The sequence below is a fragment of the Chiloscyllium punctatum genome, chromosome 31 (assembly GCF_047496795.1).
Source record: "Chiloscyllium punctatum isolate Juve2018m chromosome 31, sChiPun1.3, whole genome shotgun sequence".
Taxonomy (NCBI): domain Eukaryota; kingdom Metazoa; phylum Chordata; class Chondrichthyes; order Orectolobiformes; family Hemiscylliidae; genus Chiloscyllium; species Chiloscyllium punctatum.
In genome coordinates, this window is record NC_092769.1 from 45,354,242 (window position 1) to 45,378,664 (window position 24,423).

At 41.9% G+C, this 24,423-nt stretch overlaps 1 long non-coding RNA gene across 1 annotated transcript in view; it reads left to right on the top strand.

Annotated features, from left to right (window-relative positions):
• LOC140456821 (uncharacterized) overlaps positions 1-24,423 on the top strand; it is a 41,056-nt gene that overhangs the window by 16,361 nt on the left and 272 nt on the right. Inside the window, exons 6-8 of the long non-coding RNA XR_011953158.1 lie at positions 22,278-22,347; positions 23,444-23,529; positions 24,223-24,283. This is a non-coding gene — a long non-coding RNA (uncharacterized lncRNA). The remainder of the gene's footprint in view (positions 1-22,277; positions 22,348-23,443; positions 23,530-24,222; positions 24,284-24,423) is intronic.

Genomic DNA, 24,423 nt, shown 5'->3' on the forward strand with positions numbered 1-24,423 from the left:
TTCTGGTAACATCTTTCTGAAATCACGGAGACCACAATTGAATGCAGTATTCTAAAACTGGCCTCCCCAATGCCCTACTCAGCCACAACGTGCCCTCCTAATCCCTATACTCAGTGACAGAATCCCTACAGTGTGGAAGCAAGCCTTTCGGCCCATGAGACCATACCAACCATCGGAACAGCATTCCACCCTAACTCTGTAACCTACCATTACCCAAAGCTCATCCAGCCCCTGTTGGCCTGTCCCCCTCCCTCTGTCGGCCTTTCCCCACCGGCCTGTCTCTTCACCCCCCCCCCCAATCGGCCTGTTCCCCGCCAGTCTGTTCCCTTCACCCTTTCTGTCAGTCGCAACCTCCCCCACCCCACCCCCACGTTCCCCTCCTCCTCCCGCGTTCCCCTCCTCTCTAATCCCACTTTCTGTCCCGACCCGTCTCTGTGCCACCCCTCTCTATCCCCCCCTCTTTCCGCATCCATTTCGGTCCCACCCCTCTCGATCTGCCTACCCTCCCTCCCAGTCCCCTAGTTCTGTACTCCCCCACTGCAGGGCAAATATCTTGTTTATTTACCGTATCAATGCCCAGCCTGATTTTAAAAATCTCTTTCAGGTCACCACTCAGCCTCTGACGCTCCAGGGAAAACAGCCTATTCAACCCTGGCAACATGCTATAATTCTTTTCTGATCTCTTTAAAGTTTAAGAACATCCATCTGATAGGAGGGAGAACAGAATTCTATGGAATATTGTTTCGGCAACTTTTGCAATGTCCTGTACAGCCGCAATATGACCTCCCAACCTCTATACTCAATGCTCTGACCAGTAAAGACAAGCAGACCAACTGTGGCCTTCACTATCCTATCTACTTGCTACTCTACTGTTAAGGAACTATGAACCTGCATTCCAATGTCTCTGTTTAGCAGCACTCCCCAGGAACTTACTATTAACTGTATAAGTCCTGCTAAAGTTTGCTTTTCCAAAATGCAGCAGCTCGCATTTTTCTAAACTGAACTCCTCAGCCCATTCACCCATGTGATCCAGATCCTCTTGTACTCTGAGGTAATCTTTTTCACTGTCTACTACCCCTCCCATTTTGGTATCATCTGCAAACTTACTAGCAATACCTCTTATGTTCACATCCAAATCATGGATATAAATGACGAAAAGTAGTGGATCCAGCACCGATCCTTGTGAGACTCCACTGGTCACAGGCCTCCAGCCTGAAAAGCACCCTCTGCCTTCTACCTTCGAGCCAGTTCTGTACTCCATGCGATCTAACCTTGCTGACCAGTCTCCCATGAGGAACCTTGTCAAACATGTTACTGAAGTCCATGTAGATCATGTCCATGCTCTGACCTCAGCAATCCTCTTTGTTACTTCTTCAAAAAATCTGAGTCAAATTCATGAGATATCGTTTCCCATGCACAAAGCTGTTATTAGTATCCAGGATTTAACTCTGTACATTGGGGTCTGCGTTGCCGAATTATAGGTGTTAATATTCTGGATGGAGTTCAAGTACGCCAGCATTTTGTCAGTGAGTCTGTATTGAGTCTTGTTCATGTCACCAACACAGGTGAGTTCCTTTTGAAAGGCAGTCCCTGTATCCCTTGCCCACCAGGAAATAATGTAAGTGTCCTTACCTCTGGACTAGGAGGATCAGGCTCAGAGTTGAGTAACAGCATCTTTGAAGAGGCTGATTAGTAAACCTGCCCAAGCCACCAGGCCATACTGTCTCCCAGCTGTCCCTGCCTGAGCCTCCAAACAGAACCTTCCTGTAGTTTCTCTCCTGTCAGACTCTCCCATTGCTCAGTTTGTCCAGGATCCCCTCCTGCTGCTGCATTGATCCTGTCTCTCACTGACCTGTCCATCCCCCAGTGTTCACCACATTCATTCATGGTTTACAATCCCGTTATCCCAGTCCTCCCTCCCCGCCCCCTCCCGTCGATAGAGACGGTTCAGTGATTAGCAATGATGCCTCACAGCACCAGGTACCCGGGTTCAATTCCGGCCACAGCGACTGTCTGTGTGGAATTTGCTCATTCTCCCCGTGTCTGAGCGGGTTTCCTCCGGGTGTTCCGGTTTCCTCCCACAATCACAAAGATGTGCAGGGCAGGTGAATTGTCCATTCTAAATTGCCCATAGTATTAGTTACATTAGTTAGGGGGAATGGGTCTGTGTAAGTTACTGTTTGGAGGGTCAGTAAGGACTTGTTTGGCCAAAGGGCCTGTTTCCATACTGTAGGGATTCTCATATATTGGGCAGCAACTGCTGTCAATCACCTGGACTCGTGTATGATCGGGAGCACGTGCTGTAGGAGGGGAGACAAATGCAGTGGAGGCCAATTGTGGGACTATGTGCAGCATCGGTCAGTGCCTGGGTCAGTTATTAGGCTGTGGGTGTGAGGGATTAATCTATCATTAGCAGCTTCATCCCTCTGGGAGCAGGACCCTGGGGAATGGCCCTTCTCTTGCTACCCTGACATGTGATCAGACTATCAGTGGTGCAGCGTTTTGCAGAAAGTTATCAGAACTCTGTTGTGAAGATTCAGGGTTGTTATGGAAAGGGACAAGGATGGGCCTGCAATTAGAATTCTAATTTGGCTCATTTTAGTCAGATTTTAGTCAGATAGCCAGAGTGTGCAGGAAGCAGTGTATGCAGGATGGTTCTCATCAGGAGCTCGGAAACTGAATTCGAAGAGAGAGTGTGTGAGAACTGGGTGTGGAGGAAAGGAGTGGGGGGATTGGTTTGGATTTCAGTTCACAGAAGAGAGAAATAGTGAGACTGAGGTTTAAAGCTTTGGGGGAACAAGGAAACTACAGTTTAATACTACAATTGGCTTTTGAATTTCCATCCTGTATTAACAGTGGTAACTTGTGTGCTCTGTTGTATTGTATTGAAAGGGTGGATTTGCGGATGAGAAATACAAATTGAACTTCATGTTCAGATCTGATAGTTACTTGATCCGTGCTGATCTGAATATCATTGGCCTTTTCATCTGGAAGGAAAGGTGTGCATTCAGTCCGTGGGCGAATATTTCAAATCTCGGTGTGACTGCAAAAGTACTGAGACACAGCCAAGTCCATGTCAGCATGGTGAGTGTGGAGAGAGATTTCATTTGTCTGTGAAAGTCTGGAAAATCCTGGCACATTTCCCAGGAACAATTAAGCCACAACTTTGCTTTGTAGAAGGACAAGTCTTTAATTGACCATGCAACCAGAAAGACACAAGGATACCTGCACCATGGGGAACACTATGAAAACGGGATTGTTGTAAAGGAGTTCATTCTCGATCATGGATTGTAATCCATTGGCATTGTCACGTCGGTTCCAGCACCGTGGGGAAACACTGGAAATATGATGAATGTAATGTAGGTTTCAGTTATTAAACTGTAAAAAGTGCAGAACAATTTACAAGGAAGTTGCCAGGTCTCAGGGGTCTGAGTTATAGGGAGAGGTTGGACAAGTGAGGATTTTATTTTTAGAGCAGAGGAAACTGAGGGGGTTCTTTTCTAGAAGTATATAAGACCATGAGAAGCATGGATAAGGAGAATGCACTCAGTCTTTTTCCCAGGAACTCAAGGATTGGACGGATTGATTAGATCAGTTTAAGGTTGGAGGAGAAAGAATAAAAGGGAAGCTGAGGGGCAACTGTTTTACAGAGGGTGGTATGTATATGGAATGAGCTGCCAGTGGAAGTGGTTGAGGCAGGAACACTCAACAGGTAAAAGACATTTGGACAAATACATGGATAGGAAAGGGTCAGAAGCAAATGGGCCAAGTGCAGTGAAATGGGGTTAGTGTGGATGGACATTCTGGTCGGCATGGGCCAGTTTGGGCCAAAGGACCTGTCTCTGCTGTCAGACTCTATGACTCCAAGTGCATTTGCTATTTCACCCCCTAACTCTGTTGGTATCCTGGGATGTATTCCATCAGGACAATGAGACTTGTTTACCTTTAGCTCCATTAACTTTCCCAGCTGTAACTCTTTCACGATAATGGTTATTATCTGGGTCCTCACCTTCCTCAGTCTCCTTATCAATTACTGGCATGTTCTTCGTATCCTTCACTGTGAAGACTGACTGCTGTGTCCTCATATTCCTGAACCCTGCTGGATAGGAATAAATAGGTCCAGAACTCTGAGAGGTCTTCTTTGAGTCTTTATTGATGAGACATTGCAGTTACAGGGATAGTGTACATACAAAACGCCTTCAGGCAGCATCAGTTAACTCTTCCCCCCCCCCCCCCCCCCCCGCTCCCACTCTTATACCTTTGTGGTTTGAGACTTTGAATAGAGACTGTCTCTCAGTATTATCTCATTGGCAACGGCAGTTAGAAAGTCTAGTTCAGTTCAGCACATTGTGGTTAAATCACACACACCTCCCCCATGCCCCCGTGGCTCCCTCAAGTATCTGACAGGCACTTCAGTTTCAGTGGGGTATCTATCAGGATTCTGATGTGCAGGAGCTGGGGTTGGGGTGGGGTGGACAAAGTTAAAAACCACACATCACCAGGTTATAGTCCAACAGGATTATTTGGAAGTACAAGCTTTTGGAGTCTGCTGTGATTTTTAACTTGATCAGGATTATCTCTATGGTAACATGTAAGTGCTTCAACAATTACAGAGGCCATATATTCCCCAAACAATATGTTTCCCTCTTGCAGTATAAACTGTTATTCCAGCCCTGGGGATAGCTCTTAATCACTTTTCTCCCCCAATCCCATCTAGCTTTCTGTTGATCTTTAAAGTTTTTCTTATCTCCTTGGTCTTTGCCAATCTGTATGCATTCTATTTCAGTTTGATAGACTCCCTTATTTCCTGAGCCACCCATGGCAGATTATTCCTTTTCCTACAGTCCTTCCTTTTCCCTGATATATAATTTTGCTGAGCACTTCAAAAAATTGCTTTGATATTCCCGCACTGTCCGTCAACTTTCCCACCAAAAAGTCTTTGTTTCCAGTCTACATTAGCCAACTCCTGCCTCATCCTATTGTAGTCTCCTTTTGTTTAAGCACTGGATCTTGGGATTGGATTTAATCTTCCAACTTTCCATCTTTGTTCTATGGTCAACCAGACTTATCAGAATTCTTTTATCAGATGACGAGGGGAGGCGATGTTTCCTGGGTGTTTTGGTTTTCATTGTCAGTGACCTTGGCTTTGTAATAAAGTACAGGATGGATATTCACAACAGCGTACTCTGGACACTGCGAATGTACGACGCAATCTAAAACCATAAATCACTGTCTCCCCTCAGTTTAAAATTGCAAAATCATTATCTCCTACACGCTTCCTCACTATCTAAGATTGGAATGCTAATCCACCTGACTATCTGTCATTTTCCCAAAATCTCCTTTGGTGAAGGTGGTGATTTTTGGATTCAGCTTTCCAGTTATTACCACCTCTCCAAGGACACCCTGCTTTATCCTCAATCATAGAATAGCCTTTATCCACAATCATAGAATAGAATCCCACCAGTGTGGCAGGAGAGCATTGGCCCATCAAACCCCATCAACCATCCAAAGAGCATCCCACCTGAAGCACTCCATCCTTTTAACACTGCATTTCCCATGGCTGATCCACTGAATCTGCACAATCATGGAGACTGTGGACAAGTCCACACCGACCCGCGGAAGCGCAACCTACCCATACCCCTACATTTACCCCTTACCTAACACTATGGGCACACACAGAAACACAAAAGGCAGCATGTGTACCTGGGTTGAATGAACCAGGACTTAGGAAAATGTGACAACAATCACAGCTAGTTAGAATTACAGAATCCCTTAGGCGCACAAAGAGACTATTCGGTCCATCGAGTCTGCAATGACCTGCTGTCCCACCCTACCTCCATAACCCCACATTTAGCATAGCTAACCCAACCCACCTAACCTACACACTACAGGTCATGTTAGCACGGCCAATCCATCAAACCTGCACATCTGTGGGAGGGTCACATATTATGTCTAAGTGCTCAGGATTGTGGATGAAGGCTCACAAATACTTGAGTCTGACGCAAATCCTCTTTTATTTTCAAAATAAAATCTGGGGGAAACTGCAGCCAGAAAGATTTCCAATTATCTCATGAGGAAGAGAATTCAAAATTCGTGCCCCTGACCCAGGGTGCGCAGTGAAGTCACAGAGGTCTGGGAACCATCAGAAATGTAACAAGTTGTGTGCAAGGTGGGGGTGAGACAAGGACAAAAAGACAGTCTGTCACACGGGGGAAGGCAGGAGAGATTAAATTGCAGAAATGGTAGTCCCTCAAGGCCATGGGGAATGGAGTTAGGGCTGGGAAAGAAACCAAGAAACAAGGTGAGCAGCTGTCAAAGAAATACATTGAAAAAACAGATTATAACAACATAGAGGGCAGAGTTCACAGTCTGAAATTGTTGCTCTCATTGGTGAGTACAGAACGCTGTAAAGCCTGGGTCATTCTATTACAGCCAACACATGCAGGATGGGCCAAGTGGCCTTGATCTGTACTGTAAATTTCTGATAAATTTATTCTGACATTTGGAATTCAGGTCGGATGATGTTCATAAATTCACAAATTGGACTTGACTTTAATATTCTGGAGAAATGTTAAATCAATCACAATGATCCCATTCTGCAGACTTTAGTCCACAGCCCTGCATGTTCCAGCATCTCAGTTAGATCCATGTCCTTTTATTCTAATGTGATGTTGGTTACTGCCTCTGCCACCCCATCAATGAGTTCCTGCTGCCCACCATCTCCGAGCGAAATGAATTCTCCCGTCCCCTTCTTTCTGGGAATTAGTTTCAATCTAAAACCTCCAGTTTCTGACCTCTCAGTTAATGAATAGCTCCTTCCTATCGACTCGATCTGAATTCCTCAGCATTTTATCACTTCAATTAAATCTCAGCTCATCTTCCTTCGAAATCACCCCCAGCCTATCCAACCTTTCCTCAGAGCAGAAATTTTCCAATTGTAGAAACATTCTGATCAATCTCCTGTGTACCCTCTCTGGTGTGATCACATTAACCCTGGAATAAGGGGATCAGAAGTGTGTGCAGTACTTTAACCGTGGTCAAACGAGTGATCCTGACATTTCCAGTGTCACCTCCGTGTTCCTGTGGTTGTCACTCACACAAGAAGTGTCCTGGTTTTCCCACATGGAACTGGATGTGCACTCCACGGGGCTGAGATTCCCTACCATGTGTTTATTTGTTAACTAATCCTAAATTAACTTCAGATTAAAGCAACTTTATCAGCTACCCACCAATCAACTTCTTCCATTATTCTCAAGTCACCTTACTTTATAAAATCTCTTTAAAATTATTACTATCTAAACACAACAGGCTTTAATTTGCTGATCAAGTATTCAGATGTCTCCACTGTTACAGTCACTTGAAGATTATCTTTACATTCAGCTACATTTGGTGAATTGAACACTGATTGTAAATATATGAATATCAAACGGACTTGAGTTTTATGATAATTAATCCAGTCTAACATTCTTGTTGGTTAATATCTTGAAGAGACCTGTCCTCAGAACTCCAGCTGTGCTCTGACTTCATTCACAACTGGATTTGGTTGGACTGCAGATTTAAGATCTGTTCTGTTGTTTCCTGGATTGCTTCACTCTGTCTATCACTTGCTGCTTATGCTGTTATGCACACAAGTAGTCTTCTTTGGGAACTTCATCAGGTTACCACCTCATTTTTAGGTATTCATGCTGCTGTTACTGACATGCCCTCCTGAATTCTCTCAGTTGACTGAGGATTGATACTCTGGTTTGATGGTAAGAGGTAAGTTGGGGGATATGCTTGGCCGTGATTCTGTAAGTTTTGTTGGAGTACAATTTTACTGCTGTTGTTGGAAAGAAAGAGCTAAACTCTTACACTGTTGGCCCCATATACTACATGCAATATCATGAACACTGATAGGCCAAGACATGAAATACGAGCAACACTGTACAATGATGCAGGATCACACCTGCAGTAAGGGGAGTTTAAGATCCAAGTTGACAGTGGAGTAGGGAAAGAAGCGGCTGATCAGATTGTCTCATTCATAATCATAAAGAGACTCTGAGATTATTGTACTGTTGGAGGTGAGGATGGAGGAGGTTGGGGGGAAGGAGAGTTCTTCTACAAAAACTAATCTGCCTGAGAGTTGTGAGATAGAATTGATTGCTATGCATTTAACAGAAAGCTATCCCCAAAAGATAACAAGACTGATGATGCTTCTAATCATCATCAGAAACAAACCCCAGAATACATGGTTCAGAGATGGATGTCAACAGCCAATCAACATCCAACTCCTGCAATCATTGAGCAAACGTATGTGTGATTAATCGGTTCTGATGAACCAGACAATCACGGTTCACTCTGTGCAGATGGACAGCGATGTGGGGAAGTATTGGCCGAGTAGTATTGTCGTGAGACAGTTGATCTAAAACCCCAGATAGTGTTCTGGAGACCTGGGTTCAAAGCCTACTGCAGCAGATGGGGGGGATTTGAATTCAATAAAAAAAAATACTTGTGAATTCAGAGTCCAATGATGACCATTAATCGATTGTCAGATAAACCCATCTGGATCACTAATGCCCTTTCAGGAAGGAAGCTGCCATCCTTACCTGGTCTGGCCTACGTTGTGTCCTCAGACCTACAGCAATGTGGTTGACTCTTACCTGCGCTCTGGGCAATTAGGGATGGGCAGTAAATGCTGCCGGGCCAGCGACACCCTCATCCTGTGAATGAATAAAGGAAAATAAAAATCTGTACCCAGTGCACAACTTTATGAGCTGCCAAAGCCATTGTTCATTACATGGCGTGAAAAAGAGAAAAAAAATCCTTCAACTGTGGCTATCAGTACATTGACTGGTGTCTCAGCAGGATAGATGCCTGAGTGAATCCCATCTCCCCTTCTTCCCCCCCCCACCCCCCACCCACCCACAGCAGGTGAACAACTCCCCAGTCTGACTGGTTTGGCCAATGTGCAGGTGGGATGGTTAAAAAATTCCCTTCTGGCATTCCCCACATTTCCAGAGTCGATCCCTGGTGTGGCTGCACTGGGGTTTTGCCATTTCAGATAAATGTTGGCAGACTGTTACACACACCGTTAGCCTGCCTCCTCACCCCCCCCCCCCCCCCCAAAGACCCAGTATAAAACAGTAAACATTATCTCCTGCTGTGGAGGGACAGCCTGTATTGGTCTGAGTAGGAACACTGAGCAGATTTACCTAAATGACAACTTCATCGGTGATCAGAGCAAGTTAAGCAAGTCCAAATAAAATAGATTATAGCACAGAAAGAGACCCATCAAATCCAAGCTGGCTCTCTGTTGCAGAATCCAATATTCTCATTCCCATACGTACCCCAAACTCTGCAAGGTTATTTCCCTCAGAACTGATCTAATTGTTTATATCAATCATTGATCTTCTCTCCTTGCACCACCATAATAGGCAACATGTTCTGCATAATCCCAGCCAATACAGTCAGCAGAAACACTTGCTCATCTCCCGCTGTCTCAAAACCTTACACCTGACCTTAACTCTTGTGCCATCACCTATCGAATGCAGATATTTTTGTCTGCTATATCTAGGTCTGTTATAATCTTATGCAGCTCTACCAAATATATATCCAACTTCTTCACTTCAAAGAAAATCGCAATTTCTTCAAATCAATCCAGTGACGGCATTTTCTTCATCAGTGAACCACTCCAGTAAGTCTGTACGCCACAGTCTGAACATCACTCATATCCTTCATTGTTGATGCCTATTTTGTTCCACAAATCCAGACGATGCAAGTTTTCTGCACAACAGCAGTAGCTTTATTATTGGACAGCCGGCGAGAGTTTCAAAGTGTCTCTAAAGTAGCTGAGTGTCTACTTGTAGAGACTCTTCTTCACAAATCTCTGCCTTACCAAAAAAAGACAGTATATTTAATAGGAATTAGACAAAGGCATATCAGTGCAGAACAGGCCCTTCGGCCCTCAATATTGCACCGACCTGTGGAATTTTCTCAACTCGTCCCCTGCACTATCCCAAAATCATCCATGAGCTTATCTAAGGATTGTTTAAAACTCCCCAATGTGGCTGAGTTGACTACCTTAGCTGGTAGGGCATTCCACACACTTACCACACTCTCTGTGTAAAGAATTTGCCTCTGACATCTGTCTTAAATCTATCACCCCTCAATTTGTAATTGTGCCCTCTTGTGCAAGCTGTCATCAATATCCTAAGAAAAAGACTATCCCTGTCTACCATATCTAATCCTCTGATCATCTTGCATGTCTCTATCAAATCCCCCCCCCTTAGCTGCCTTCTTTCCAATGAGAACAGATCCAAGTCTCTCAGCCGTTCCTCATAAGAACTTCCCTCCACACCAGGCATGATCCTGATAAATCTCTTCTGCACCTTTTCCAATGCTTCCACATCCTTTTTGTCATGGGGCGACCAGAACTGTGCACAATATTAAAACTGTGGCCACACCAACATTTTGTATAGTTGCAGCATGATATTGCGGTTCCAGAACTCAATCCCTCTACCAATGAAACCTAACACACCGTATGCTGCCTTAACATCACTATCCACCTTGGTGGCAACCTTCAGGGATCTATGTACATGGACTCCAACATCCCTCTGCACACCCACACTACCAAGAATCTTTCCATTGACCCAGTACTCTGCCTTCCTGTTATTCTTCTCAAAGTGCATCACCTCACATTTAGCTGCATTGAACTGCACTTGCACCTCTCAGCCCAATTCTGCAGTTTATCTAAATCCCCCTGAAACCTGTAACATTCTTCCAAACTGTCTACTACTCCACAGACTTTAGTGTCGAATGCAAATTTACTAATCCATCCACCTATGCCTGCGTCTAAGTCATTTATAAAAATGACAAACAGCAGTGGTCCCAAAACAGATCCTTGTGGAACACCACAAGTAACTGGGCTCCAGACTGAATATTTTCCATATCCCACCACTCGCTGCCTTCTTTCAGAAAGCCAGTGTCTAATCCAAACTGCTAAATCACCCTCAACTCCATGCCTCTGCATTTTCTCCATCGGCCTACCATGTGGAACCTTATCAAAGGCTTTACTGAAGTCCATGTATACCACGTCAACTGCCCGAGTCTCATCGAAATGCTTGGTCACCTTCTCAAAAAACTCAATGAGGTTTGTGAGACACAACCTGCCCTTGACGAAACCATGTTGACTATAAGAAATCAAATTGTTGCTTGTTAGATGATTCTAACTGTTATCTCTTATAATCCTTTCCAAAACCTTTCCTACAATGGAAATAAGGCTCACTGGTCTATAATTACCTGGGTCATCTCTGCTACCCTTCTTGAACAAGGGCACAACATTTGCAATCCTCCAGTCCCCGGGTACTAAACACATAGACAATGATGACTCAAATATCAAAGCCAAAGGCTCTGTTATCTCCTCCCTAGCTTCCCAGAGAATCCATGGATAAACCCCATCCGTCCTGGGAACTTGTCTACTTTCACTCCTTCTAGAATTGATAACACCTGTGCGTAACTAACCTCAATCCTTTCTAGTCTAATATCTCGTACCTCATTTTTGTCCTCTACAATATCCTCCTTTTCCTGTCTAAACACCGATGAGAAATATTTATTTAGCACTTCTCCGATCTCTGCAGGGTCCACACTCAACTTCCCACTTCTGTCTTTGATTAGCCCTATTCCTACTCTAATCATCCTTTTATTCTTCACATACGTAGAGAAACTTTCAGGGTTATCCTTTATTCTGTTTGCTAAAGATGACTCGTGTCCTCCCTTTGCTTTTCTTAACTCTCTCTTTTAATCCTTCCTAGCTGATCTGTAACTCTCTATTGCTTCACCTGTACCATTTTGCCTTATCAACACATAAGCCTCTTTCTTCTTTTTAACAAGAGATACAATTTCTGTAGTAAACCATGATTTACAAACTCTGTCTGTGCCAGTTGGGTCACCCCACAGACATTGACTTTCCAAAGAGAACAATCCAAGATTTTCAAACCTCTCCCAATCTAGGCAACATCCTGGTAAACCTGTTTCCACCTTCCCAAAAGCCTTCACCTTCTTCCTATAATGTGGTGATCAAAACGGCACACAATACCCCAAAGGTGGCCTGATTATAGTTTTATATTCACTCCCCTGACAGAAGAAGGCAAGCCTGCCATTCACCACCTTCACCACCTTCAGGGATCTTTCAGCTTGCAACTGAAGATCCCTCTGTATATCAGGGCTGCTCAGGACCTTTCCGTTTATTGTATACATTCCTCTTGCTTTGTGTCTTCCAAAACGCATCACCTCACACTTGTCTGAATTAAAATATATCTGCAATTTCTCCACAAAACTTTCTGACTCATCTCTTTCTTGCTGTACCCTTTGCCATCATTCTTCACGATTCACAACTTCAAGTTTGTGCCATCTACAAACTTGCTAATTAAATCGTTTACATTTTCAAACTTTTCATTTATATACATTACAAACAACAGATGTCCTAGTTCTGATCCTTGTGGAACAGCACTAGCCATAGAGCTCCAGCCAGCAACATGCCTCTGCACAACTGTTGCTGGGAGAAATATCAAAGAGGAGCCTTGAGTTCTGTGTTGAGCAGCATGACCAACGTTTATTCAGAGCTCCTTACTAATACATGATGGGAGGGGTCCCTCTCTGTCTCCCCCAGGTAAGTCCAGCATTTTGATGTGTTTACTTCATATGTTCCAGTAATATTTTCCTCCTGACCTGAACTCCAGGGTTTGGAATGTCAGCTCGGATATTTCCATGTTTCCTTTGCCAGTCTCTGATTCTCTCAGCTCATGCAGCTGCTTTGCCAGTTCTTTCACAAATGGTTTAACCCTATCCTTGTCATTGCACATCTCCAGCCCTCCCACTACCACACATCTCCGGCCCTCCCACTACCATACCCTGTGGCATCTGCATAGTCCATCCAGTCACTAATTCAAAGGGGGACAGTCCCGTCCGCTTTGCTGGGGTTGTCCTTAGTTTCATTAGGCTGGTGGGGAGTACTCTAACCCATCGCTGTCCTGTCTCTGAGAGAGCCTTAGCCAGACTAGCTTTCAGTGTCTGCGTCATTCCTTCTACTGTCCCAGAGCTCTGGGGGTGGTATGGGGGATGGGATTTCTGTTCAGTACCAAACAGGGCACATAGCTCTTTAGCTATGTTCCCTGTAACATTTGTCCCGTGGTCAGGATCTGCAGGGGAATGCTTCCACCCACTGAGTAAACCTATTTATTAAAACCCAGCAGGATTTCCTTCCCTGGGATTGGGATGGGTGTGTGTGTAAAATCCATTTGTAATTGTTCCCGTGGGCCCCTGGGTCCCTGCTGCTGCCTCCATTTTATTGTTTTCCCTGGCTCACACTGTGAACAGACTACACACCTTCAACAAAACCTTGCTGTATTTCTCCCTGTTCCAGGCAAGGATTGTCGTGGATCATCTGATATTGCATTTTATCCTCCCCAATATGGGCCAGCCCATGATATGTTTTAATAATGTTTGTCTTATACAGTGTAGTGGCACTGCTGGATCATCCAGACTCTGTTGTGTCCTATTACTGCCGCACCTTTTTCCCATTCCTGTTTCTCCTGTTGTAGGACTGTTTCTGGGAATATCATTAAACCTTCCTCTCTCACTTCTGTAGCTACGGCCATTGCCATCTCCTCAAATGTCTGCATTGTTTCAGTCAGTATTTCACATCTAAGATTATTAAAGGATTGGACACTCTGGAGGCAGGAAGCATGTTTCCGCTGATGGGTGAGTCCTGAACCAGAGGACACAGATTAAAATAAGGTGTAGGCCACTTAGAACAGAGTTGAGGATAAACTTCTTCACCCAGAGAATGGTGGGTGTATGGAATGCTCTGCCCCAGAAGGCTGTGGAGGCCAAGTCTCTGGATGCTTTCAAGAAAGAATTGGATAGAGTTATTAAGAATAGTGGAATCAGGGGTTATGGGCATAAGGCAGGAGCAGGATACTGATTGAGGATGATCAGTCATCATCATAATGAATGATGGTGCTGTCTCGAAGGGCAGAAGGGCCTACTCCTACACCTATTGTCTATTGTCTATTCACCTGCCTTACCCACATACTCACTGCTCCGTTGGTGTGAGGTTTCTACTTTCCTTGAGCTATAATCTTCATTATTGCTGCTTCACTGGGAAAGTTAGCTGCTTCCACTAAGTCTCTGACCTATCCTTCATGCTCTACGTGCCCACAGACAGGGTGATGTACCCTCACCGAGCCCAGGCTATCACTTGGTCATGAACTATACCAAAGGCATGCTGTCTATCTGTGTATATGCTGACTCCCTGACACCTGGCTAATGTCCGTGCTTCTGTCAGGGCTCGTGATGGTTCTGCCATTTCTGGGTAATTCTCCAAAAAAGTCCTCCAATAATTAAACAATCCTAAAGTTTGCCTTATCCCCTTCATGGTGTGCAGGTAGATAGTTTTGAAATCATGGTCTTTTGTTCCACTGGGATTGTCCCCCTCCCTTCCTGATTTGATCTTCCTGATGTGATGTCCCAGGTACATCTCTCCCTACCTTCCCACGCTCTATGGGTTAATTTTAAGCCTGGCCTGCCTGACCTGACCCAATACTCTGTGTAATATCCGGATATGTTCTTTCTCTCCAACTGAGGTAATGAGGTGTTGGTAAGATTAAATCGACGAACTCCATCAGCCATGTATCGGTGGGATATACTGGAATATTTTGAGGTCCCTGAGGTAACTGGATCCAGGTCTACTGCTTTCCTCAGACAGTAAATACGAGCTAATTCTGACCGTTCTAGGTCCACAGGAACCCGTTCACGATATCAAGGGCTGAGACTGTATCCTGTTGCAATTTTAATCCACTAAATAAAGTGGTGTGGTTCACCACTGTAGGATACTCTTTAGTGGCAGATTTACTGAGGGAGGTATAATCAATAGTGAGGTGGGATGAGCCGTTTGGCTTCTGTGAGTTAGTCTGGGATACTGTTGGTCTGACTATTCCCTGCTTCTCTCAATCTGTAACTGTCACAATGATTGCCTCCTCAGCCCCAGCTTTCATGGAATCCGGTTTGTGTGGGGAGTGAGAGGGCCCTCGATCTTTACAGGATCTACAGATAATAACCCACATTCCTGTTTGAGTTACCTACACTGCTGTTTGGGTCATAGCTATAACTCCCCAGATTCCCTGACTGTTCCAGTCTCCCTGCAAGGTAACTACTCTGGAGATGTCACCTCTCCTTTGCTTCCTGTCCCGGGCCTGGCCAGGTTGTTCCCATATTAGAGTTTGTGTCTCCGCATCAATAGTTGGTCCTAACTGTTCGAAACTGACAACTCCCAGAATGGTCCCTTCCTCAGTTTCACACTCCCATATTTGAATATATTTTGCCATATCCGTGATCTGCGTCGGGAGAGGTTCATTTCATCCAGCTTCCTCGATTCCCTGTCCAACTGCTCTCATTTTAGTAATTGAGGGGTGAGGGGCAAATCCGTGTCGGTAACTGATATAGATACTCCTGTATTAATCTTTGTTCTGCTGGTTCCCAAACACAGCGTCAATGCATATTCATGTGCCTAAGTGAACACATGCACACACACAATGTGAACATCTATCTCCCTCTCTCTGCCTACGTTCCTTGGCTATGTGCCCTTTCCTGCTTCCCTTGTAACATTGTGGGTCTGGTTCCCCTCCTTGTACTGCAGCTATTCCCCTGTGTTTCTGAGTTTGCCTCAGCTCTCAAGGCCCAATTCAGAATGTGGTTAGAATTATCTCCCACTGGGAGTCCCATGTTTATAATTACAGTTAAATCGGGTCCCAGTTTAAAAACAACAAACTGATGTCATCATCACAGATTGGGGTTTGGAAATCCCCCATGGTCCTTACACACCTCAAGCTTCCTCTCTGTATGATCCTCGATATTACCCTTGGGTCCCTGAGTCACCAAGGTTATTTTAGCCCATTCAGTCTGTCCCCTCCCTAGTGTGTCCCTGCAATATCTGTAAATGCCTGGAGGCACTGATCAGCTGTGATTGGGCGGTGTCGGCTCACACCCTCACCCTCTCATTGCAGAGACAGGTTCTGCTGTACACGTCCGGGCATCTTGGCCTAAAAGATTTTGGCCTAACACCATCATCGGTGAGACTGTACCTCAACTAATTCATCCATATTCTCCCAATAAGGCCCATTATAACCATTTCTCTATCAGGCTGGGTGTTCAGACACCAACATCTATCGTATAGCCAGGTAAACGGTTCAGTTTGGTTTTCTGTCAGTTCGCTTTCTTGTCCCCCTCCTGTCTGTCCAAGTTTGAGCTTTGATGTCCAGTGGTGCCATAGACACGGCCTTCTGGGCCTAACAGGGCGGTGGGTCATCCCACCCATTGCCATCCCTCTGTCCACACGTGGGTGCTTTGTCATCTAACCCGTTCCAGTCAGTGTCACCATCCTCACTGCCTTCTGAGGAGAGTGGGGCACTAGGTACCTCCCCCCACTGTAACTACCACCTGGCCCTTTGGCTTTAAGGCCTCATGTCTGAGAGCCACCACCTTCACTTGTTCCTGTTTCCCATAATAATGTAACATATTCCGTCATTCCTGGAATAAAACAGAACAAAATGTGAATTTGGTTTGACTTGAAACATTAATAATTTGACATTCACTTTACATATTTTTAAAGGGGAAAATTCTACTGTGATTATTTAAGTGAATTTAACGTGATCATACAGTGAAAATAACCCTCATAATCAACGATAATGAATGAACTGAATAATATGTGATTATTTGTACAGGTTTTGCATTGAAAATTCAATTTTATTTAATGCTTGTCACCCATTACACCATGGGCATTGTTATTAGGGAATAAAGTAATGGAAGGATATCAGAGAAAATAAATAGACTTTAATTTTAGCTTCACTGCAATAATGAACCAAAACAATATTTGGAAATATGGTTGAACTACATAACAAAGTTTCCAGTGTCATTATTGATATGAAAATTATTTTAGTTTGCAAGTTGTTTTGCACTAAGAATAATCGGAAATGAATTGTGATTATGAATTGACCATTTAAAATATATTTTGAAGAGAATAATCAGATGTTTTGGAGGAAATTAGGAAAGGAAATAAATATGTATACATTGGTATTAATAGTTTTAAAATATTTAGAAGTTGACTGGAATTATTTGATTGAGAGAGGCTGCATGATTATAAAGACTAATTCACCTTTTTCATTGCATTGTTGGTTTCATAGAATCTGTTGTGGTCTAAGCTCTTGTTGTGTGCAATGGACTGTCACTAACAGCTTAATTAACCTGCGAGTCCCTGATCAGGTTTCCTTTGTCTGTAAATCAGTCTGTAAGTGAGGGACACACCTGCTTTTCTGAGGGGAAACTGAGATTCTTTTCAAAGGAAATAAGTGACAGTTCTCACTGAGAATGTTTTCTACCACACACCATCAGCAGGGAAGGGTTTTTCTGAAGAATTTCATTGTCTATCGAAAATTGATGGTACCTGTGTTTGTCAGTATGTGGAGGATTCAGGCCCTTTAGATTAAATTAGATTACTTACAGTGTGGAAACAGGCCCTTTGGCCCAACAAGTCCACACCGAACCGCCGAAGTGCACCCACCCCATACCCATTCCCCTACATTTAACACTACAGACAATTTTAGCATGGCCAATTCACCTAACCTACACATTTTTGGACTGTGGGAGGAAACCAGAGCATACGGAGGAAACCCACGCAGACACGGGGAGAATGTACAAACTCCACACAGTCTGAGGCGGGAATTGAACCCGGGTCTCTGGCGCTGTGAGGCAGCAGTGCTAACCACTGTGCCGCCCACCACCACATCGCATGTTTATACAAGCAGTTGGTTCATTCTGTCTTTGCCAAGAATGTTGTTTACTTTCCCCTTTTCCTGTGATTCTGCAGGTTAGAATAGTCTGAGAGTCAATAATGTTCAATAACTGAACATTAAATGATTTTGACTCTAACAGAGCAGTGGCCTTGTTTTCAGCTCATTATTCACTTTCCATTTCCTGGTTGTGTTGAATGTTACAGAAACAGGCTCTGAGCAATGTTTCCATTCCCTTGTGTTGGAGTCACTGACAGCCACGTGATCAGTCAGTTTCAGGCTGATGGATCAGTTTCTCTGTCCTATTAGATGGTGGTCACTTGCTCAGTTTCCGATGGCTCACCTGAGCTTCAGTCCATCAGCTGCTGAAACCCTGCATCCAGCATTTGTCCCCTCTCACCGTGACTAATCCAATACAGTCCCAGCTTGTCTCCCACATTCACCTCCACATACTCATGATCACCTCAGATTCTACTGTCTGTGTTCTTGCAGCAAGTTGTGTAAGACACCTACTTCAGTTTTAACCTGATCTATATTATGTTCAGGAAGATCATTTCAAAATGTGGTTCACTGCCTCTTCAGGACCTTCCTGAAGAAGGGCTTATGCCCGAAATGTCGATTCACCTGCTCCTTTGATGCTGCCTGACCTGCTGTGCTTTTCCAGCAACACATTTTCAGTTGTAATTGTAGTAACCAGTTAATTACAAGTTACTGTCAAAATATTTTAAGAGAAGCTGCTCTTGGTGGAAATGCTGCTGGTTGATATAAAAGAGGGCTGTTGATGAGAAAGTTGAGCAATGTAAGATTCTTTTATCTTTGTTAATAAGAAGAGGCAGAGATTGTAGCTAGGACATCCACAATCATCCACCCTCACCATCACTGATGCTCAGTAGCAGCAGTGCCAATCAAGCGGGCTGCTTTATTCCGGATGGTATCAAGTTTCTTGAGTGTTGTTAGGGCTGCACTCATCCAGGCAAGTGGGGAGTATTCCGTCACACTCCTGACTTGTGCCTGGTAGCGTTTGGACAGGATTTCAGGAGCCATGAGTTAAATTACTCTTGTAACCACTGTGTTTATGTGGTGGACAGGATTGCAGGAGCCAGGAGTTAAATTACTCTTGTAGCCACTGTGTTTATGTGGTGAGACCAATTCCTTTCCTGATCAATGATTATCCACTGGATAATGTTGATAGTGGGTGTTCAGTCATGGTAACACCATCGAGTGTCAAGGGATGGTGGTTAGGTTATGTCTTATATGTGATAGCCTGCATTTGTGTGGCATGTATGTTACTTGCCACCTGTAAGCCCAAGCCTGGATATTGTCCAGATCTTGTTGTACTTGGACTTGGACTGCTTCAGTACCTGAGAAGTAAATTATTTATTAACATTAAATAGTCATGAGATTATGCAAATTCCTTTTTCTATCAAATATCATGGACTGTATCTTGTGGTCACTCTCATATTCACTTTCATTATCTTTTTATTTTCTTCTTAATTCAGGCACAAATGTTTGAACATCGATCAGTATAAAATTACATAAATTAAAATCACATCACATGTTTCTACAAGTAAACTAATTGAATGAAATACATTACTTCTGTATTGTCTGCATTTTGACAAAAAAGAATTCTCTTCAATAACTATTGAATGGCTCATTTATTGTCCTCAATCCATCAATCGAGGTATTATATTTCAGTCTTCAGTTTACCGATCTTAATGTACATCTAATCAACATCAGAGCAAAGTGTTTTTAAAATATTGAGTCAATTTATTTGTTCAGAATACAACATTTATTAGGAATTCACTATCCTTATAATAATGGCAGAATAATTTGTTTGTCTTTCTAACGTGTATCGTCAGAACCATACATTATTTTAATCCATATTTTAATTTAATCAATTGAAACAATACTATTGTTTTCAGGTCAACTATCCCACAATGGAACCAATCATTTTGCATGCAACACGCTTTGTAAACTGACTTTTGCTCATTTGAATAATCACAGTAATCTCAGCCTTATGAATTCAGAAAACTGTAACGACTTTTCACTGCAATAATTCCTGTTCATGTCTGCACATTACACAGTCATGTAGCAAAATTAAATTTCTCCTTCTTACAAGTGCACTGATAGATTTTCGAAAATCTAAGTGTTGCTAATATCTAATTATTGTTCAGTTCAGTAGGGGGTATAAATGTGTAATAATGGCTCAGTACATGAAGTAATGTGAAGATATTGCAATGTACAAACTCACAATGATTGTGAATATCAATTTTTATTTTAACCATGGAAACACAGTTGAATTGATTAAATTATATTTCACTTCAATGCTCACATTCATTGTATTTCTAATCACAATAAGAGCAAACTATTTCATGTGACAAAATTATTTAAAATTCATGTCACTTTTTTATGGATACAAAATAGAATTAACACCCGGTTGTTCTTTCCTTTACCAATCACAGTGAAGTTTGAATTGTAGAATGCTAGATTGATACAGCAGGGAAACAGGCCATTCAGCCTAACTTGGCATTCCGGCCAGGTTTCCTCAACTAAACTAGTCCCATTTCCCTGTGTTTATCCCATACCCCTTTGGACGTTTTCTATCCAATAAACTGTCCAAAAGTCTTTTAGATGTTGTAATTGTACCAGCCACTGCCCTTCCTCTCACAGCTCATCCCAATATGTGAAACACACTGTGTGGAAAAGTTGCCCCTCAGACCCCTTTTAAATCTTTCCCCCTCACCTTAAATATTATTTACAGCGTAGAATCTTTAAGACTGCAAAGTTATTAAAAGTTGAGAGGTATTTAGAAGCAGCGTAATAACATTCATACTTTCATCAGTGATGTGAAGCAAATAAATTCAAGATGTTGTGATCATTATAATGAACAACAGTTGCAAGTTGAGACAATGTTGATTGAAAAGCAATTCAGTCGACACTTAGGTATTTTCTAATCAACTCTGAGGTGTTTTGACACATCTCTGTTGAAGGTGGGAATTGAACCCATGGCTCCTGGTCTACTAGTACACACATTACCAGAGCCCTCCATAATATTCACATGCAGGAAGGGCACATACTTACTGTGTTTATTCACAGGGCAAACTGCTCAGATATTTATTGTTATAATTGGACTCGGATTGTATTAGACAGTTCCATTGTGTAATGGACCGATAAAAAGAATTAGTAATTTCTAATAATGATGGAACGAAGCAGCAATGGTCTTAATTAAACATAAATCTCATGATAATCAAGTAAGTCAATTTGTTTGAAGCAGTTATTCATCTGCATAAATTAAAATTAACCTGCTTTTTATTGCACATGAATTGGAAATAAAGCATTAGTCATTCAATGTGACTACTCAGCGAAAAACAACTTCCCTCATTTTCAAAATAATGTGATTTCTAAGAATTCAAGATTTATTGTAAAAGCATAGAACAAACATTTGTTAAATCTGGTTTATTTACACAAGGAACACGTGAATTTAAATAATACTTCACATGAAAAATACTTAGCTCTTATTGTAATAATCAGAAATGTAGCAATGTTGGAATTGAAGTGAAATACAATCAATACAAGAACGTAAACAAAACTGTGGATGCTGGAAATCACAAACAAACTCAGGAATTGCTGGAAAATAACTCAGCAGGTCTGGCAGCATCTGTGGAGAGAGTTAACACTTGGGCCGAGAGACCTTTCTTCAGACTGCACTTTTTCTTACAACCAATTCAATCCAGCTAAGATTCGACACTGAAAATTATTTTTGCTAAGATTAAGAGATTGTAGAGTGCAATATTGTTTGTATCAGTTGATGTACTGAAACATAGTTCCACATATACAGCTGGAGATATTGGATTTCAACAATGATTACCGGTTAGATTTTGGTAATAATTAGTTTTAAAATGGCTGATAACAAAATTAAGAATGATGAGAAAACTCTTATTGCAATGTAATTGTGCAATATGTTGGGAAAAAAATGAAATATTTATAAAAAAATAGTTAGCAATCTCTTAATTGATAAGACTGGTTAATGATCCTTCCATTAATACGAGAATTCAAATGAAAGAGAATGAGAGAGTTAGAATGAGTGTTGGGTGAGAGAACTTTGGTTGATTGCAGGTGTGTTGACCTGAAAAGAATGTCAGTATTTCAATATGATACTGGCTCTAATAAATAATGGATTCAACGAAAATGTTAATCTCGTGATCGTGTGATAATTGAAATAACAATTAAATAATATTTAATGTGAGAACGCAACACTTAAAATGATACAATATTTTCAAAGCAGTTTGTACTGGATGTTCATTAAGATCAATAAACTCAGAATTAAAATATTGGGTTAATTTTTTAAAAAATCACACTTTAGAAGATTATTCATCAGAATTATTCTGTCTTTGAAAAAACCTCATTTCTTCAAGAATTCTGCATTTCCCTCATTTTCTGTCTTTTTTTCCACAGGGATCTGTACTGGAACCCTTCTGTTTGCGATGCAATTATATAGAAGTGACATGGATTAAAATCTAATTGGGTGAGTTAATAAGTTTGCAGATGATATAACGTTCAGTGCAGTTGGGGACAATGTAGAGTGTTGTCAAATAATGCAGCAGGAAAAAGATAAATTGCAGATATGGGCAGAGTAATTAAAGGTGAAGTTTAATCCATACAAGTGTGAGGTGTTTCACTTTGGAAGCTCAAATGTTAAAAAAAAGTAGATAGTTAATGGCAGGACCCTGACAGCTTTATTATTCAAAGGGATCTTGGCGTTCAAGACCATGGTTCCCTGAAAGTGACCATGCAAGTAATTAGGTGGTTAGGAAGGCAAATGGCATGCTTGCCTTTATTGGTCAGGGAACTGGTTACAAGAGTCAGGAAGTCATGTTGTAACATTTTAACACTTTGGTTAAGGCATACTTAAAGTATTGTATTCACTTTTGTTCGCCATGTTCCAGGAAGGGTATGGAGGCTTTGGAGAGGGTACATAGGGTGTTTATCAGGATGCTGCCTGGATTTGGAGAGGCGAGAAAAATTCAGATTGCTTTTTTGTGAAGTGGCAGAGACTGGGGGAAGACTTGATGGAAGTCTGTACAATCATTAGATACGTAGATAGGGTTGACGGTCAGAAAGTTTTTCCCAGAGTTGAAGCATCAAAAACTATGTGACATGTGTTTAAGGTTAGGAGGGAAAGTTCAAGGGGCATGTAAGGGGCAATTTGTTTTGTACACAGGGAGTGATTGGTGTCTGGAATGAACTTCGAGGGTTGGTGGTGGAAGCAGATACATTAAGGCTCTTTAACGTTCATTTCGATAATTTGGAAGGGTATGGACCAAGGGTAGGCAGAAGGGATGAGTTTCTTTTACATTATGTTCAGCACAACGTTCTGGGCCAAATGGCCCATTCCTGTGCTGTACAGATCTTTGAGAGAAAGCTAATGTCTATCTCATATGACATTTCATCTAATCAATATTTAGCCACTGGTGTCAGAAATAGGAAGGAAATAAGTAGATAACGAACTTGACTACAAACTAAAAATATAGTCAATTAAATTTACAGAGGTAATTTTTTGATATTTGTTCTGAATTATCAGATTAGCAACTTTGATGGAGATGTGTTTAAAATGTTTGCAGTTATTGATGTTCTGACCCAACATTACCCATGTTAAACTGAAGATTGGACCAGAAACCTGTTAGAAAACTTGAAAATATTCAGCAAGGTGAGATGCACATCATAATTTCTTACTGCCTATACTACAATAACAAAATCTTTCAGGTCTACACCAAAAAGCATTGATTTCCAGCCAATGCTCATTATAAATATCTGAATGATACTCGTTTCAACAATCAAAGTAATCTCAGCCTCATCGATGAAGAGATATCTTACACATTTCACTAATAATTACTGTTTATGTTGACACATTGCTCGTTCAAACATTAATGAGATTTCTCATTAATATTCAGTTCAATGATAGCATATTAATAATTTAGTTATGGTTAATATCTAATAATTGATCAATCCAGTAAGGGATATAAAGTGGAATTATGGCTCAGTACATTAACTGATGGAAAGATATTGTTGTGTTCACTCTCCCAATTATTGTGAATATCGATGTGTATTTTGATTTGATTTGATTTGATTTTTCTTCAACATGAAGATTTATTGTATTTCTGATCAAAGTAATAGTTAAATATTTTAAAGCTAAAATAAATTCAAATTTGTGACTTTTTTGTCAACAAGAAAAAAGAATTTACATGCGTATGTTCTTTTCTTTATCAGTAAATTTTGAATTGTTGGAAGTTTTACATGTGTGTAAGGAAGGGGAGCTGCCTGCAGCTGAATAGTCACATTGAATATTTTTTTTTGCGATTACATCCTGCTGCTAATCATTCTAGTTATCTTTTCATTTCAGGAAAAACTGCTTTAAACATATTCCGCAGTTGAATTTTGCATGAATTTACAATAAGCGCATGGTATGTGTATTTATCTTTCTTTCAATTGCCATGATTTTAATTTTTAAGTAAGAGCATATGTGCTTAGTACCATATCACAGCAAACCCGTTTGGAAATATTGAATCACTTAATGTGTCAGTGTTCTAAAATAGATTACTAA